This window comes from Petaurus breviceps, unplaced genomic scaffold (genome assembly GCF_028583685.1).
Source record: "Petaurus breviceps papuanus isolate PSGF00001 unplaced genomic scaffold, PetGlider_PUasm1.0 90731, whole genome shotgun sequence".
Classification (NCBI taxonomy): Eukaryota; Metazoa; Chordata; class Mammalia; order Diprotodontia; family Petauridae; genus Petaurus; species Petaurus breviceps.
The window spans coordinates 4884543-4902059 of record NW_027187325.1 but is presented as its reverse complement, the minus strand read 5'-3'; positions in this window follow the sequence as shown (position 1 = coordinate 4902059).

Below are 17517 nucleotides of genomic sequence, written 5' to 3'. Positions count from 1 at the left end.
GTCAACTTTGCCAATCTGATGGGTAATACATTAGTGTTCTTTTAATTTGAATTTTTCTTTTCTTTTGTATTTTAATAGTATTTTTATTTTCCCCCCAATTACATGTCAATGCAATTTTTAGCATTCATTTTTACAAAATATTGAGTTCCAAATGTGCTGAGTACCACATATTTACATATTAATCACAGTTGTGAAAGAAGAACAGATCAAAATGGAAAAAAAAGAATAAAGGAAGTGAATAAAAGTGTGCTTTGATTTGCATTCAGATTCCATCAGTTATTTATCTGGATGTGTATAACAATTTCTATCTTGAGTCTTTTGTATTTGACTTGGATAACTGTGCTGCTGAGAAGAGGTGAGTTATTTATAGTTGACTATCACACAATGTTGCTGATACTGTGTACAAAGTTTTCCTGGTTTTGCTGATTTCACTTTGTAACAGTTTGTACAAGTCTTTCCAGGATTTTTCCCCCCTGAAATCTGCATGCTAATCTTTTCTTATTGTATAATAATATTCTATTAAATTCATATACCCCAGCTTGTTCAGCCATTTCCCAATTGATGGAAATACCCTCAATTTCAATATTTTGCTGTCAGAAATATTTTTTATACATGCAGGTCCTTTTCCTTTTTGTATGCCCTCTTTAGGACATGGAACTTTCTGGAATAACAGCTATAGAAGAGATCATAAAAAGGAGACATTTAAGTAAGGTACACAGGACTTTCTGTGCACCCAGTACTTTGCTTTTATGAGGTTTTTTTTAATATAAGAAATGTCTATTGCAAAAGAGACATTGATATTTCAAATAGACAAGTTATATAGAGATAGATAGATAGATAGATAGATAGATAGATAGATAGATAGATAGATAGATAGATAGATAGATAGAAAATTTCACTTTTGGAAAGGGTTCAACCATAAGAGTTTATTATAAATCATTGCTCCTGGAGGAGTGCCAACTGGAACAAAGGAGAAAAAGACACAAAAGAGGGACTTCCCAATTTAATAGCACATGACCATAGGCAAGTCACTTACAAATTACTCAAACTCTTTATAAAAAAACAAAAACAAAACACTACTCCAGGAAGTGTCTTGGGGGTACAACTTATTTTACTTTTGTAGCATAGTGCCCTCAGGAACTTTCACAGCTTTTGTTGTTGATGATGTTGATGATAATGTGCTTTGATTTTTAGTAATAATGACTAATACCCCCTTCAAAAGCAAATCAATCATCCATATCATGGAATGGGGAAGCCAGTGGAAAATTAAGATAGTATGAGTGAGAGCGATGTGCAATGCTGGATATGAGTGTCTTGAAATTGTAAGAGTATATGTCTTGAACTATTAGGAATCCTGAAACTGGAATGAATTCTGAAGACATTGCTGATTAAGTAAGTGTCCCATTCAATGGGATATATGTGTGTATACATACATCTATATCTATATATGTCTATAATCTATGTCTATCTATCTATCTATCTATCTATCTATCTATCTATCTATCTATCTATCTATATCTATCTATCTGTCTGTCTGTCGGTCTGTCTCTCTATTGCCATATAATTGTAGACTGACAACTGAAAACAGTTGCGATGCCCAGCTTGGCATGGAGGATAGCTATGGGAGTGTCATTCCCTAGTGTTCTGGTCCCATAAGAAGTTGAGCTATGTTAGAGCAAATTATACATTGAAATAGTCTACATGCTAGAAATGTTTCAGCACAGATGCCATTTTCCCTAAAGTAGGAAAAAAAACACAAATGAGTTTGAAATAGATAGAATTATTTTTTATATAAGTACCATATAATAACAGAAGTGAAAAAAGGTCTTAACTGCTTTTGGCAAGGACTTAATACTGTCTTTTGTCAATGATATTCTCAGTTTTAAATTGCATAGGTCAGTGTTGGAAAATAATGAAAAGTAATAATTACTAAGCCTAAATTAGGTGAAATGAATGGGAATTAAGACACAAATCTACATAGAGGCAAGTAACATAATCTGAAGCCATTGTAAAGCAATATTTTACATACATGTCTACATACATATGTTTGAGCAATACAAGGTGTTACAGTATTTCTCAAAATTCTATTTAATGAAAAGTATAGCAAAATTAACACAAATGTCCTGAATAATTGTGAAAAGATGAAGAGTGTATTTAGAAGGAAATTCTGAAAAGAAAAAAAAAACCTGAGAGTGAAAGCTCAAATCCAGCTAACAAAACAATTATGCCAAAATAGAATTACTATTTTATAGGCTGATGCATGTTGAAATCATTACAAATAAATTAATTCTTTGGCCATATATGACAAAATGTAAAAGATATTTCAGAACCCAAACACAAAAATATATCATGTGGCTGTTACCATGGCAGAGATCACAAACTATAAAAAGTAGACCTATCTTGGAATATTCCTCATATTTGACAAGGATCAAATAATTTTGTGGCAGAAATAGGTTTGGAAAACTATTAAAGGCCTATATAAAATCTATGTAAAAGTTATATAACTATCCAGCCAATATATATACTAGAAAACTTGAATGTCAAATTCTCCAATTAAAAGTAAAAAAGAAAGAGGTGAAATGGAATCCAGGTACAAAAGTACACCAGAAATACATGATACTCTTAATCAATAATTGAAAGGAAAAGCTAAAGGTTATGTTTATACAAGGAATCAAAGCAGAAGAAAGAATAAACTAAACAATTCAATATCAAACAAAAAACTATGCTATAAAGGTCGAGAAGCAACCCTGAAGACAAAGAGGAGACCTGAAAGAGAATGTTGAGACTTTCTTATGTTTTATATGGCAGAATTCCAACTAACCACAAGTACAATTTGGATCAAATGTGAGATTTAAACTTGTGTACAATTAATATACGAAATAATGGAACAATTATAACAATGGAGGTGACTAAAATTCTAATTTCTCTGTAAAGTAAAAAGCAGCAACTCAAGATATGAATGATTAATTGTTGTTTCTAACACTTCACAGTGCTAACACTTCATGAATTACTAGCAAATCACTGTATCCATTTTCTCTCATTCACAAGCAAAATTCCATTTTTCCTAATAGGAGACATTTATTAATAAAACATGAAAATACCAATGATCTCACCAAATAAAAGTCACATGTGGATTTATGTACTTTATGCAATAGATTAATAGTTTGTATTACTCAAACATATATGTGTGTGTGTATACACACACACACACACACACACACACAAACACTTATATTGCAGTAGAAGGGAGAAGAATATACCGAAAAATTCCAAGAATACAAAGAAAAATTCTCCATCAAATAAGCAAATATTTAACATGCCACCCAAAAGCACCATAACACTTACAGTTGAGCTATGACTCTCTTGGCTTATTCGTAAAATGTAAATATGTAAAAAAGATCCAAACATGGTAAAAATGGATGAAAATGGGATATGTAGAGAAATTGTTCTCCATTTAAAATTCTCTACCAACACAATATAAAATGCAGTATCTTTCAGCAGATATTTTAATTCACATTTTGCCTTTATTTGTATCCCCAGTACTTAAAAAATTGTCTGATTAATAGCAATCAATTATAAATTCCTTCTGATTAACTGATTGGCAATAAGTACATTTTATTATGACTACTTTGTAGAACTCAGTATGGTTTTCATTTCAAAGAGGAAGTCACGGAAAAATATTGACATGGAGGACACCAATTTATATGGATTCACTCCAAAGTGTCTTTTGAAAAATAATTTCCAAAGTTATCAAAATATTTTTGGCAACTCAAGAAGTATAAAATTCCTTAATGTGCAGAAATGCAAAGAATACTGATCACTTTCATCTTCAACCTGAGGATCAAATTCAGCCAGTAGATGAAGAAACTAATTAAAAATATCTTATCTTTTTCCAGATAATGCATTGAGCATAATGACATACATGGAAAATATTGGAGTGGTATATGTGAAAGGTGATCAGAATCCTAAATTCAAAACTTAACGGAAAAAATTCTTATGGAACAATTGACAGCTATGCAGTACCAACCCTAACATACTTTTTGCATAGTAAAGTGGACAAAAATTGTCTTCAAGATATCCAAAGAAAAACTCTAAATTTCTTGTAATTTGGATATTGTAAGCATTCAGTGTGACAACATATATTTTAACAAGTGACCGAGTTCTCAATAAAATTTTTGGTTTGGGTTTTGTAGCACCATATTTATTTTGTCTTGGTTTAAAAAATATTGAGTTTCTTGAATGTGACTTCTGGTCATGTATATCTGGGTATCTAAATGTTAGATTTTTGTCTCCAATCACAATATGCAGGACAATTTGCATAATCTTATTATCTGTATTGATAAATAAATCAGGTCTACTTCAGTATAATTTTTCTGTCATTTTTAGTGACAATGACCTGTTCCTGAATCATTATCTCTCCATTTCTATGAATGCATTTTTGAGACTCATTCATTTGTCCAGCACTTCATTGTGAACATATTGCTGGTTGAGTTTATATTCCAATCACCCATGGAGTCTTTTGATTCTGCTCTTGGAGTTTAGCCATTTCATAAGCTGAATATCACTTTAAATTGATTTGATAAGTCCAGTAGTTTATACCTGCTAAGAGCCTTTACTATTATTTTGCAAAGTTAGTTCCAAAATATCTGTATATGTATTTACCTGTTTAGAATGTGCTCTGAGAATAGCTAATAATGTTTTTTTTTATTTTTTTACAAGGAAGTGTTCAATTTTCTAAACCTTCCTGGGGATGGTCAGGTTTGTATTAACTTTATTAACTTATACATAGTCACATAAAATTTTTAAGGAGTTTTCCATTCAATAGCACAATTGAGATTCACAATAACTTTATGTGGTAGGTGCTTTTCTCATTTCTATGATACCTAGGAAAAAAACTGAGCATAAATTACTCATTCAGGGTGGCATGGACAGCAAATTCCTGAATCAACATTCAAACACAGGTCTTCCTAATTTCAGATTCAGAACTCTAATGTCAGCAACATGCTGTTTCTATCTTAGCTTCAAAAAGAGTAAATCCAGGGATGATCTGGCATGTAACATACATTTTGGAATAGAAATTTCAAAGGTTCAGAGGTAGGAGTGCTGGGTTTTTCCCCCTTAGGCTAAAGAATGAGGCACTCTTGAATTTTGAAGACAAAGAGAAGGCAATAAAGGGGGAGGAAAATGAGAATTGTCTAAAGAAACTAATATGGATGGACATAGAACTGATTTACCAATTTGGTTTTTTCTTGTTGAAAATATGTATAAAAGAAGGAGGACAGGTAATAAAGGTCATATACAAACCAACAAATCACCTGTCAAAATGAATTTTTGTAAGTTGACAATATGACTCTTAACTGTATTGATAAAGATGTGGTCACAAAACATCGCTGAAATAATATGAAATTAGATTTTGTATTTTGGCACAGAGGGGGAGAGAGAGACAGAGACAGAGAGAGAGAGAGACAGACAGACAGACAGACAGACTCAGAGAGAGACACAGAGAGAAAGACAGAGAGAGACAGAGAGACAGAGTGACAGAGACAGAGAGACAGAGACAGAGAGAGACAGAGAGAGAGAATATAAATGTATTTTTGGATTATAAATTGAGCATTAGAAGAGATCCCCAAGCCCAATTCCTCCAACTCCACCATCTTTCCTCTATCCTTCCCATGGCTTCTATATTACTGTCTCTTGCTAATCTGTTTAGCCTGCTCTTCAATTTCCTCTGTATTATTGGAGGGGAAAACCACACCTCCTGGTTCAAAGCTCCTTGGTAATTCTTAGAGCAAGTGGTTGCTTTCTCCCATATTAAGGGAGAAATTTATTTTGAGTTGATTCAATTCTGTTGGAGTGGGGCCTCTGCCCACCCAAAAACTGTTGGGGTTGCATGGTGTGTTGTGGTGGAACCATCTCAAAGAATCTAGAGTCACTCATCCAAGTGTAGTCATTTATTGAGATTGACACCTCTCATGAGGCAGGCTAAATTCCAAGAGGAACCAGCAACTTCAGAGAAAACAAGATCGGTTTTTATAGGGTAAAGATGAAATTACATAACAAAAATTTATATAGAATAGATGAATATGATTAATATTAATAAGGGAAGAGGAGTTTGTTAAGGGATTAGGTAGTGGGTCAGGGGGTCTCATCTATGTTGGTAGTTAAACATTCTGGTCGTACTGCCCTCTAATTGGCTAGCTATGGTGGTCCTGTCTGGTCAAGATACATAATTGGGCATTGTGGCCCTGCCTTGTGCTGGAGTATAATATGAATGTAATTGAATACAAGAACACACTTGTTTCTGTGGGAATGGGTCTGGGGGCAGTGACAAGGTAGAAGCAGTAGTTGGGTTCCCATCACATGGATAGAGCTGCTGTTTCTGTGGGAACTAAGAGTTCATGGAAACACCTGTTGTTGAGCAGTGAAGTATATATGAAGAAGTTAGGACATTGACCGGGGGGGGGGAGGGTCCTAAGTGGGTACAGTGGACCTATTGTTCAATGGGGGCCAGGCCTATAATGAAGTTAGAATGTTGGGGATGGGGGAAGCTTTGTTAGGATTCCATCAATTCCATTTACAAAACAAATGGTACATCTTACCCTTTGGTTTACTGCTTTTGTCTTCTAGAACTTTTTAGTGATTGATTTTGTAAATAATCATATGATCATGACTTTCTCCCCAAATTAAAATATTGAAGACACTTTTAAAAAGCAAAAACAGAATTATAATGTGTTCATGCTGTATCAAATGTATCAATGTTATCTTTTCTCCTTTTAAAGGATAAAGGCAACATAATATAGTGGTTAGAGAATTGGTCAGAAAGACCTGGGTTCAGGTACTACTAATTACACAAACTGTCTATTTGACTCTGGTGAACTTACCCAACTTTTCAGTGTTCAGAAAAACAGCTCTAAGAAAATAACTTCCAAAAAAAAGGAGGTAGCCTGAATAGATAGTGTGTATTTACACATCAAGTCATTCCTTATAACAATGAAATAAAAGATCTCTTCCTTAATCTATGCCTAATCCTATGTTTTTTGGAATCAATAGTCTATTTAGCATAGAAATTCATTTTTCTATAAGAATAATAATAAATTAAGATAATATTAATGTCTAATCTATTTATACCATTTAATGTATATAAAATGTACACAGATTATATATGGCTATATGAGTATGTGCATGTGTGTGAATATAAATGTATGTATATATACCTATAAACATGCATATATATCTTCTTTGCTGCCATATTTTATTTCCTCGTGTAACAAGAAGAAAAACTTAAGAAATTATAGGAAAAAAGACTAACTATAATTCATGGACAATTTCCTTCAAAATGTATACTTTTTTAATGAACATCTTTTGATTGTAGTGAAGTAACTTTTTCAAAGTATTTTCCTTTGAGAAAGCAATAAAATGGCAGTGATAACATCACCAAATTTCTATTTCAGTGACTGAGAACAATACATCTGGGTATAAGTTAATAGTTTACATATTAATTTTCTCATCTCTCTGATGGGCAGAAAATTGCTTTAATATAAATGCAGTTAAATTTGTCATTTTATTTCTACTCAGCTTAGTTCTCCGAAATTTATTATTGGCAGTATCAAATTGTTCTTTCCAATGCTGAAGGTTTTGAGAATGAAAAATGTGCCCTATTGCAAAGGAAGTAAAAACTCCTTCAACATAATTAATGTACATTTTAATTTTTATTGTTGATCAATTATTTTAGAAGGTTATAAGATAATGTAATACAATTTTGATTGATATATTCAACAAATATTTCTACTCTTTAGGTGGTAAAACACATTTCAATAAAAACAATTACTAAATTTCATCTAGAAAAGAAGAAATAATATTTTAACAGAGATTCCCTGCTGGGTCTAAGAAGGTATTAAATCACATACAAATTTTTTTAAAAAGCTATGACTGTTTCTACATGATGCCAAAACAACTGATGGATTGGGTCAATTCAGTGGGAAAACAAGTAATTAGTCAGTTTGACCTTGTGCAAATAAAACAATTGACTTATTTGAAGGTATTTTTTTTTTACCTCACCTAATTGTGGAATTGGTTGTGCATAGTTTGGATGTTATTTCTAAGGGCCTGGGCAAATGTTTGTAAACAGTGATCAGCTATTCAAAATCATCATGTCCTTATTTTGCTTTGTGTTTAGAGTTTCATTTAGAAAGATAATCAGTTAGTATCTACCACACTTTAGCCTGTATGAATGTGATCAGAGCTATCACAAAGGGCAAGTATAACAAATAATAATAATAACAGCAGTTAACATTTATATAACACTTGCCATGTGCCAGGAACTGTGCTGAAATCTTTATAAAAATTATCTCATTTACTCCTCACGATGACCCTAGGAGGTAGCTGCCCTTTTTATCCTCATTTTACAGATGAGCAAACTGAGGCAAACACGGGTTAAGTGATTTGCCCACTCAGGTCTTCCTGACTTCAGTGCTCTAAGCGCTGTGCCACCTACATATCCCTAAAGGACTGGTTTCAAACAGATATGATTAGGTGTCACTGCAGAAGGGTCAACATGAATGAATTTTCTATTTCAAATGTAAATTATTTTGGTAAGGCAAATGAGACAGTCAGTCAAAAATGACTTATTGAGTCCCTATGAGATGCCAACCACTGTGATAATCACTAAGAATACAAATAAAAGCAAAAATAATTTTTTTGTCATCAAGGAGCTCACAATGGGATGGGGAAAATATCAAACAAATAAATAGCTATAAAGAAGCTATATATAAATGGTAAATAATTAACAGAGGGAAGGCACTAAGGTTGAAGGATTAGGAAAGTTTTGTAGAAGATGGGATTTCAGTTGGGACTTGAAGAAAACTTGAAGAAAAATGTGGACAAAAATCACTTGAAGTGAGTCAGGAAGTGATGAGAATGGTTACTATTCCAGGTATTGGGGAACATGAAAGAATTTGTTTTTTTCCCCAAACTAATCCTATCATTTTTTTTTCCAACATGACCAAAGATTCTGAAAAAGTCTTCAGGGAGGCCCACAGATAGAGAGGCATATTGTTCTGTTTCTTTTGTCCCTTTCTGTATCTGTCACTTTCATCTTCTTATAATTAATAACAGCATCATTCATAGCAATAATTGTTTTACTTTCATTCTTGTGATTTCCCCAATATAAGGAGCCATCTATGAGTCTGTAATTATTGGAAATAATTCTTACAGTCTTAGATGGTTGTCTTGAGGTACTGAGGTGTTAAGTGACTTAGGATCAAAAAGCTAATATGTGTCAGAGACTATATTTGGATTCATGTCATCTCAAACCTGAGACCACCCAGCTCTCTATCTGAATAGTGTTATATCAATAACACAATCAGCTCTGGATTATTGAGAAACAAATAATCCCTCTTAAGGGACAGCATTATTCAAATTCCTAGTGCATATTATATATATATATATGTGTGTGTGTGTGTGTGTGTGTGTGTGTGTGTGTGTGTAACAATTACAAATTTGCATAGTATATATTTGAATACATTCTACCACTTCAGCAGATTCGTTTGCACTAATTTGGAGTTAGCTATACATAATAATATGTGACTGGCCCTTTATATTTTTCAAGACAGTTTCACATATATTATCTTACTGCACAACAACCAAGGAGATGTAGATAAGACACATTTTCTTCATTCAAAAACTGAGATACTGAGAGATTGTGACTTGACCAGTACCGCAAACTGAGTTCTTGGAAGAACTAGAGACAAGCTTGCAAATCTCCTGAATGCAAGTCTAATGTTCTTTGTAAAAAGTTAGTCTGCTTTTAAAGAGCAATTAATAGAAGATTTTAAAATCATTCCAGAGAAGCAACTGTCTACATGTTTGAGAGCTAAATGCAGACGAAAATCACCTTATTTGTTGATACTATGCTTGCTTTTCAAGTCACTTCAAGTTTATGCACAAGGGAGATACAGGGAAAAATTAAACCCAGAATGCATTTCCTAAGTCCAATTATCTAGCCTTTCCTCTTAAATCCTCCTTCCAGATTCATATTTATTTCTAGAGGCAGGCTGCTTTAGGATTATGGTAAAAACTTCCATATACTAACTTCAATTTTATTTTATCTATTTTTTATAAAGTATCATTATATCTACACGCAAAATGGTACAACTGATCAATTTTGTGCATTATTAGTAACCTGTGAAATACCCATTTTCTTAAAAAGTCAGAGATTGTTGTCTAATATGTACTCTATTGCAGGAAATGTGAAAGAATTAGTTATGCCACATTCCTTGCCCACATAGAACTTAATGTATCTCCATAAAATCAATTAAATTACTATAAAAGATAAAATCAAACACGTATTAAATCATATGTTTAAAAGTTATAATTGAAATACTATAGCTTGTTTCTCAATGGGTGGGGGACAGAGATAATTTGGAACTCAAATTTTTAATAAATCCTAAAATGAATGAATTATTTAAAATGTATCTCAGGCTATGTATGTACTTTGTATGATTCAGAGAAGATAAAGAACAATATGGGTCAGCTTAATGCAAGGTATCCAATGAGAAAAAGGCCTTGAGGAACCAAAGATAACACAAGGTGCAAAGGGATAAACTTGGAGTCAGAAAGACTAGGGTTCCTGTCTCCACTCTTCTGTAAATTAAGAGCAATTCATTGAAGCTCCGAAATATTTTTCTTTGTTTTTAATCTCTAAAATTTTAATTTACAATTAAAAAAATAATCACACCTATGTACCTGTCAAAGTTTTTGTTAGGCTCCAATGCAAAACTTAGAGCACCAAATAAATGCCAGCTGTTATTGGATAAGACTTGTTGGGAAGCATATGGCAAGTGGGGGCAAGAGGAGACATTTTAAAAGGTCTTAGTTGTACGAAGGAGGATGATGCCTGTGTTTTAGTTCACACTCTACTTCTATACCTAAATTTTTTTTTCATTTATTTCTTTACCTATTGAATCTCTAACCAGTCTTTAAAACTCATCTAAAATGTTACCTCCTCCATCTGATGCTTAGCACATTGCCTGATACATAGTAGGAATTTCATTAATGTTTATTGACTGACTGACTGACTGACTGCGAAGTCTCACCTGATCTTCCTGGTGCGAATATCCTACCGAAGGGTCTTTCTTTAAACTTTACAGTCTACTTTACTTATGTTAACTCATTTGATCTACACAATAACCCTATGAGGTAGGAAATATGAATCCCCTTTTAACAGATGAGGAAACTGAGAATGAGAATTTAAAGATCTTCCCTAGGGTCTCACAGATAGTTAGTGACTGAGACAGGATTAAAATTCATGTCTTATTGTTTCCGAGTCCTTTATTCTAGCCATTGCTTCACCTATCTGTTCTTTCCTGAGTTTGTATATTATTCCTCTTTTTAAACTAAAAACTCCACGAGGGCCAGAAGGTTATCGTATCTGAACCTATCAAGAGTTATTGTAGGGGCGGTCAGGTAGCACAGTGAGTAAGAGCACCGGCTCCAGGGTTGAGAACACCTGGAGATCGAATCCCGGGCTCAGACACTTAGCACCCACCCAGAAACACCTGGCTGTGTAACCTTGAGCAAGTTACTTAACCCCAATTGCTTAGGGGCGGCCAGGTGGCTCAGCGAGTAAGAGCACTGGTTCCAGTGTCGGGATGACCTGGATCATATCCAGGCTCAGATACTCAGCACCACACCCAGAAATAACTGGCCGTGTAACCTTGAGCAAGTTACTTAACCCCAATTGCTTAAAAAAAAAAAAAAGAGTTATTGTATCTGGAACACCCCACCCCCCATCTTAACAAAGATAACTAACTACCTAGCAGATGATTAATAAATATTAATTGGGTTGAATTGAATGTTGAAGTCTGATCTGACTACAAGAGAAAGTTTGTGTTGGGGAGTTATCTTCCTGGCAGCATCATTGGCAGAGACTGAGAACTAGCAATTATTTTCATAGCACCACCATGTTGACAACTGATACTGTGGTTGAAATGGGTCTGGACCCGTGTTGACTAGCCTAGCTTTAATGCAGGCATCAAAGCTACAAACTCAGACACGGTTTTCAAAACGCATTTAAATATTATGGTTGATCTCATATTTCTATAGTAGTAAAGGATCAGGTCTTATAGTAATTACTGTAGACAAAGCAGAGGATCACCCAACTGTATCATGGATAAGAAGAAAGATTTCTTTTTCATTTTGTTTGAATTACCATAGGTTGGAGATTTCTAATTCTTTCTTCCCCCACCCTTCCTGCTTTGACCTGTGTGATATATCAGATCAAATAAGACACTGTTTATTTGATAAACTGTCCTGCATGATTTTAGACATAGCAGCAAGGGTAGGATGTGCTGATTCTTCCCCAAGGGATTCTCATTTAAGGGGCATATGAAAATATACTCACATTATTGTCCATACCTCTGATTCGATAAAAATGTCATACCCTCTCTCTCAGATGTATACTGTTTTCAGTAACATCTATCCTGTGGTTTGTCCCTAGCACCATTTAGCTGATATTGGAATTTCTGTAGCCTGCGCCTGTAAGCCTTTCATTGGCATATTTATTCATTCATTCATTCATTCATTTATCTATTTGTTTGTTTATTTATATTTATTCAATCATCCATCCTTTCATCCATCCATCCATTCATTTATTTATTTATAAAATATGCTTCTGCCTGTCACATTACTTGATCTTTTTTAGGCCCTCAGAGACTATACATACATACATACATACATACACACCCACACACAGACATGCACGCGCGCACACACAGACACACACAGACACACACAGACACACACACACACACAGACACACACACACACACACATATATATATATATATATATATATATATATAATGCTTAGGCCCTCAGAGACCTCTAGTGAAGGGAAAATAAATGTCATTTGATGACCATGATTGGATTATGGGCAGTTCACCATCTCAACTGTTTTTTTTCTCCTGTGGATTCAATTTGGTTCAAATCAAAAAGGATTTACTGAGTTCCTGCTCCCTATATAGCCCTATCAAGAGTGTAGGGAGAAAAAAGAAGTACAAGACACCTTTAAGGACCTTATGCTCTCACTAGGATAAGAATTTGGGACCCATATGGAAGCAGTGTTGGTCTGGAAAACATACACCATCATTCACATTAATTTTCTGGCAGACCAACAAATACTACAGCAGGAGGGAAGTCTATCATCTGTTGTAGGGGAAAATGAAATGTAAGTGAATAAGCCTCATCAACACTACCCACTCTAACACTATAAAAGGGGTAGCACTATAACACTAAAAAGGGAAGTTAGATGATGTAGAAGAAGATAAGAGTACTTGGTCTACAGTAAGGGAGACCTGACTTTAAATCTGTCCCCCAAAACTTAATAATTGTACAAGCCTGACCAAGTCACTTAACATCTGTTTGCATTATTTTCTTCATATCTAAAATGGAAATAGTGATATACCCACCTCCCAGAGTCGTTGTGATATTTGTAATGAATATTTGTAAAATGTTTAGCACAAAGCCTGCCCCAGAGTAGGTGTTACATAAATTTTTGCTGTGATTATTATTATTGTTATTAATCAGTCACAAAGTTTTTTAATAGAAAGGTACTTCAGAGGTCACTTAGCAGAACCCCTAACTTAAGAATGAATCCCCTTCAAGGCAGGTGTGAGAGCATCTCTAGTGATAACCTATTCTATTGCCTGGCTAGAACTATTAAGAAGTTCTTTCTTATATCAAGTCATAATCTAACTCCCTATAACTTCCATCAGTAGGAAAGAGGCATTTCTACAACAGTAGAAATAGTCAAATTCTAGAGTAAGGGTTCTTAATTTGTGTTTCATGAACTCAAATTTGTTTTGATAACTGTATATCAGTTTTGCTTTCCTTTGCAATCATATTTTATTGTTTTACATTTAAAGTATTATTCTAAAGTATCCATAGTTTTCACCAAACTGCCAAGGGGGTCCACTACACACAAAAAAGTTAAGAACCGCTGCTCATATTCAGAAGACCTAGGTTCAAATCCTGCCTTTTATGCATATTACCAATATGACTTTATTGAAATAACTTCCCTAAGCTTCAGGATCCTTACCTATAAAATGGAGGGGATGGCCCTTATAAACCCTTCCAGCTCTAAATCTATGATCCTATGACAATAATGATGATAGATGGCTTTTATGTAGAACTTTAAGATATGCAATATCAGTTCATATTATCCTCATAACAGCCCTGGAAGTTAGATGCCATTATTATTACCACGTTACAGAGAAGGAAACTGAAACTGATAGAGATTAAGTGATTTGCATAGGTCACAAAACTAATAACGAATTCAGTCTTTCTTACTACAGGTACTATTCACTGGAGATACAAAGAAGGATAAAAGATAACTTTAGGTTCTTCAAGAACTCAGTGTCTAGTTGGGGAAGTAACATGCAAACAAGCAAAAGCTAGGGCAAATGGGCAATTATCAACACAAAGAAAGGACTCAGTTATGTCCTATCCATTTGACAAAGGGTGCTGAATTTAGTAATGCATTTATGTTTGTCAAAATAACTACAATTGTAACTGACTAGTTGATTCAGAATTGGAATTATAAACACAACAATTCACTATGCCACCTAGGTGCTCCAGAATTATGGAATTCCTTTATCATTAGGAGTTGCCTGAGGCATTCGACTTAGACCAAGCATAGAAGGTACAGGCATAGGTAGTACAATGGATAGAGATAGGCTTGGAGTCAGGAAGACCTGAATTTAAATTTGACCTCATACACTACCAAATTATGTAATTTCTCTCACTTCAACTTTTTCATCTGTAAAATGGGAATGATAATAATACATATGTATTAAAGTTATTATAAGAACAAAATAACATATTTGTAAAGAAATTTGTCTTAAAGTTCTATCTATAAGTTCTATAGTATGTATATATACATATATGTATATATCTATATATGTATGTTTATATATGTATATGTAGAGATGTTTTTGTTCTGTACTATTACTACCACTACCACTACCACAACTAGTATTATTGTCCAGTAGCAAACATCAAGATGGAGGCTTAAAGATTGAAGTAGTTAGTTAGTTGTGTTTATAACTCCAATTCTGAATCAACTAGTCAGTTACAATTGTAGTTATCTTGACAGACATAACTGGATTACTAAATTCAGCACCCCCTGTCAAATGAATAGGATATAAATGAGTCCTCTCTCTCTGTTGATAATTGCTCATTTATCCTAACTTTTGCTTTTATGCATGTTACTTCCCCAACTAGACACTGAGTCCTTGAAGAACTGAAAGTTACCTTTTATCCTTCTTTGTATCTGCAGTATTTAACACAGTGCCTGACAACCAATCTTATTAATCAACAAACATTCATTAGGTCCCTACTTTGTGCCAGGTATTTTGAATATTAGGTACAGAACTAAGTTTCTTATCTGATTGAGTTTCTTAGTCAATGATTTCTGGCCTGTTTAGCGAGTTCACTTAGATTTAATTTCTTCTTCTCTAATACCTATATTGGTTCAACTTGGGTAGGTAAGCATTTGATGTCTTTGGCAAATAGTAAATGCCTTCTACATGCCAAAAAAAGTTAGCATCATCTAATAAAAATGCTGGGAAGAGCATTATAGATACATAATGTTTAGTTCAGGATTCATTTCTCTTCCTTTCCCCTCCATGAGGTAATCATGAATGACCAATAAGCAGTTTTCTATGACATTTAGATTCTGTATGGTCTACAAAAAGGTCACATGACTTCTCTGGGCCTGAAAGAGTAACAAATAATTCATGCCATCATTTTTATAGAGCATAGTCTAGGAAATCTTAACCATTGGGACTCCTTCCTGTACACCAACCTGGTTTTTTAAAAGAAAACAACAGCTGATAATAATAGTAGTAGTAACAATAATAATAATAATATTATAATAACAATACTCCAATTATTGTTCTGGGGAGCTCAGACATATATTAAGTATTAGGTCATGAAGAGATGAACTTAACCAATCAGGTGGTGGGGTATCCAAAAAAGGTTTTTGGCAGAAAAGTCATTTGCTTTGGGCTCAATCCCCAGATAAGAATAAACATTCATGGACCTTATAAATCATTTAGTCCAACCTTCTCATTTTATAGAAGAGGAAGCTCATTTTTTTCCATTTAAAAAATATCTTTTTCCCCAATTACATGGTAAAACAATTTAATTTTTTTTCTTAACTTTCAATTTCCAATATATATTTCTCCCTCCTCTCCCAGCACCCCTTGCTGAGGTGGTAAGCAATCTGACATAGTTTATAAATACACACTTATGTAAAACATTTATCAGTCATTTTGTACAAGAAAACTTGAATTTTAAAAAGGATGAAAGTGAAAATAGTGTGCTTCAGTATATATTCAGATAGTATCAGTTCTTTCTCTGAAGGTGGCTAGCATACTTCCCTATAATTGGGATTGTATTGGATCATCATATTGCTGATAAGAGCTGCAATTCACAGGTCAATTTTGCTCACTTCACTTTGCATCAATTTAAGTATGTCTTTCTGGGTTTTTCTGAAATCATCCCACTTGTAATTTCTTGTAGCACTATAATATTCCATCATAATCATAACCACAGTTTATTTAGCCATCTCCAATTGATGAGCATCCTTTCTATTTTCAGTCCTTAGCCACCACAAAAAGAGATGCTATAAATATTTTTTTTGTGCAAATAGGTACTTTCCCCTTGTATTCATGTGTTTGGCATATAAATATAGCAGTGGTATTGCTGGGTCAAAGTGTATACATAATTTGATGCCCTCTGGGCAGAGTTTTAAATTGTTCTCCAGAATGTTTGGATCAAATCACAACTTCCCCAAAAGTACATTAGTGTGCCAGCTTTCCCACATCACCTCCAACATTTATCATTTTCCTTTTTGTCATATTAGTCAATATGATAGGTGTGAGGTAGTATCTCAAAGTTGTTTTAATTTGCAATTCTCTAATAGTGATTTAGTACATTTTTATATGACTGCAGTTAACTTTGATTTCTTTGTCTGAAAACTGCCTCTTTATATGCTTTGATCATTATCTATTAGGGGATGAAATATTTTTCTTTATAAATTTGACTCAGTTTACTATATAGTTGAGAAAGGAGGGCTTTATCAAAGATACTTCTTGTAAATTTTCCCCCACTTTTCTGCTTTCCTTTTAATTTTTGTACTATTGGTTTTGTTTGTGCAAAAAACTTTTAATTTTATATAATCATATCTATCATGTTTTCTAATCCTTTCTAGATTTTCTTTGGTACTAATTTCTTCTCTTATCCATAGTTATGACAAATAAATTATTCCATGTTCTCACTTCCTTATGGCATCACACTTTAGGTGTAAATCATGTACCCTTTTTGACTTTATCTTGATTTAAAGTGTGAAATGTTGGTCTTTACCTACTTTTTACCAAACTGTTTTCCAGTTTTTCAAGTTTTGGCAAATAATTAGTTCTTGTTTCAAAACCTTGGATATTTGAGTTTATCATATAG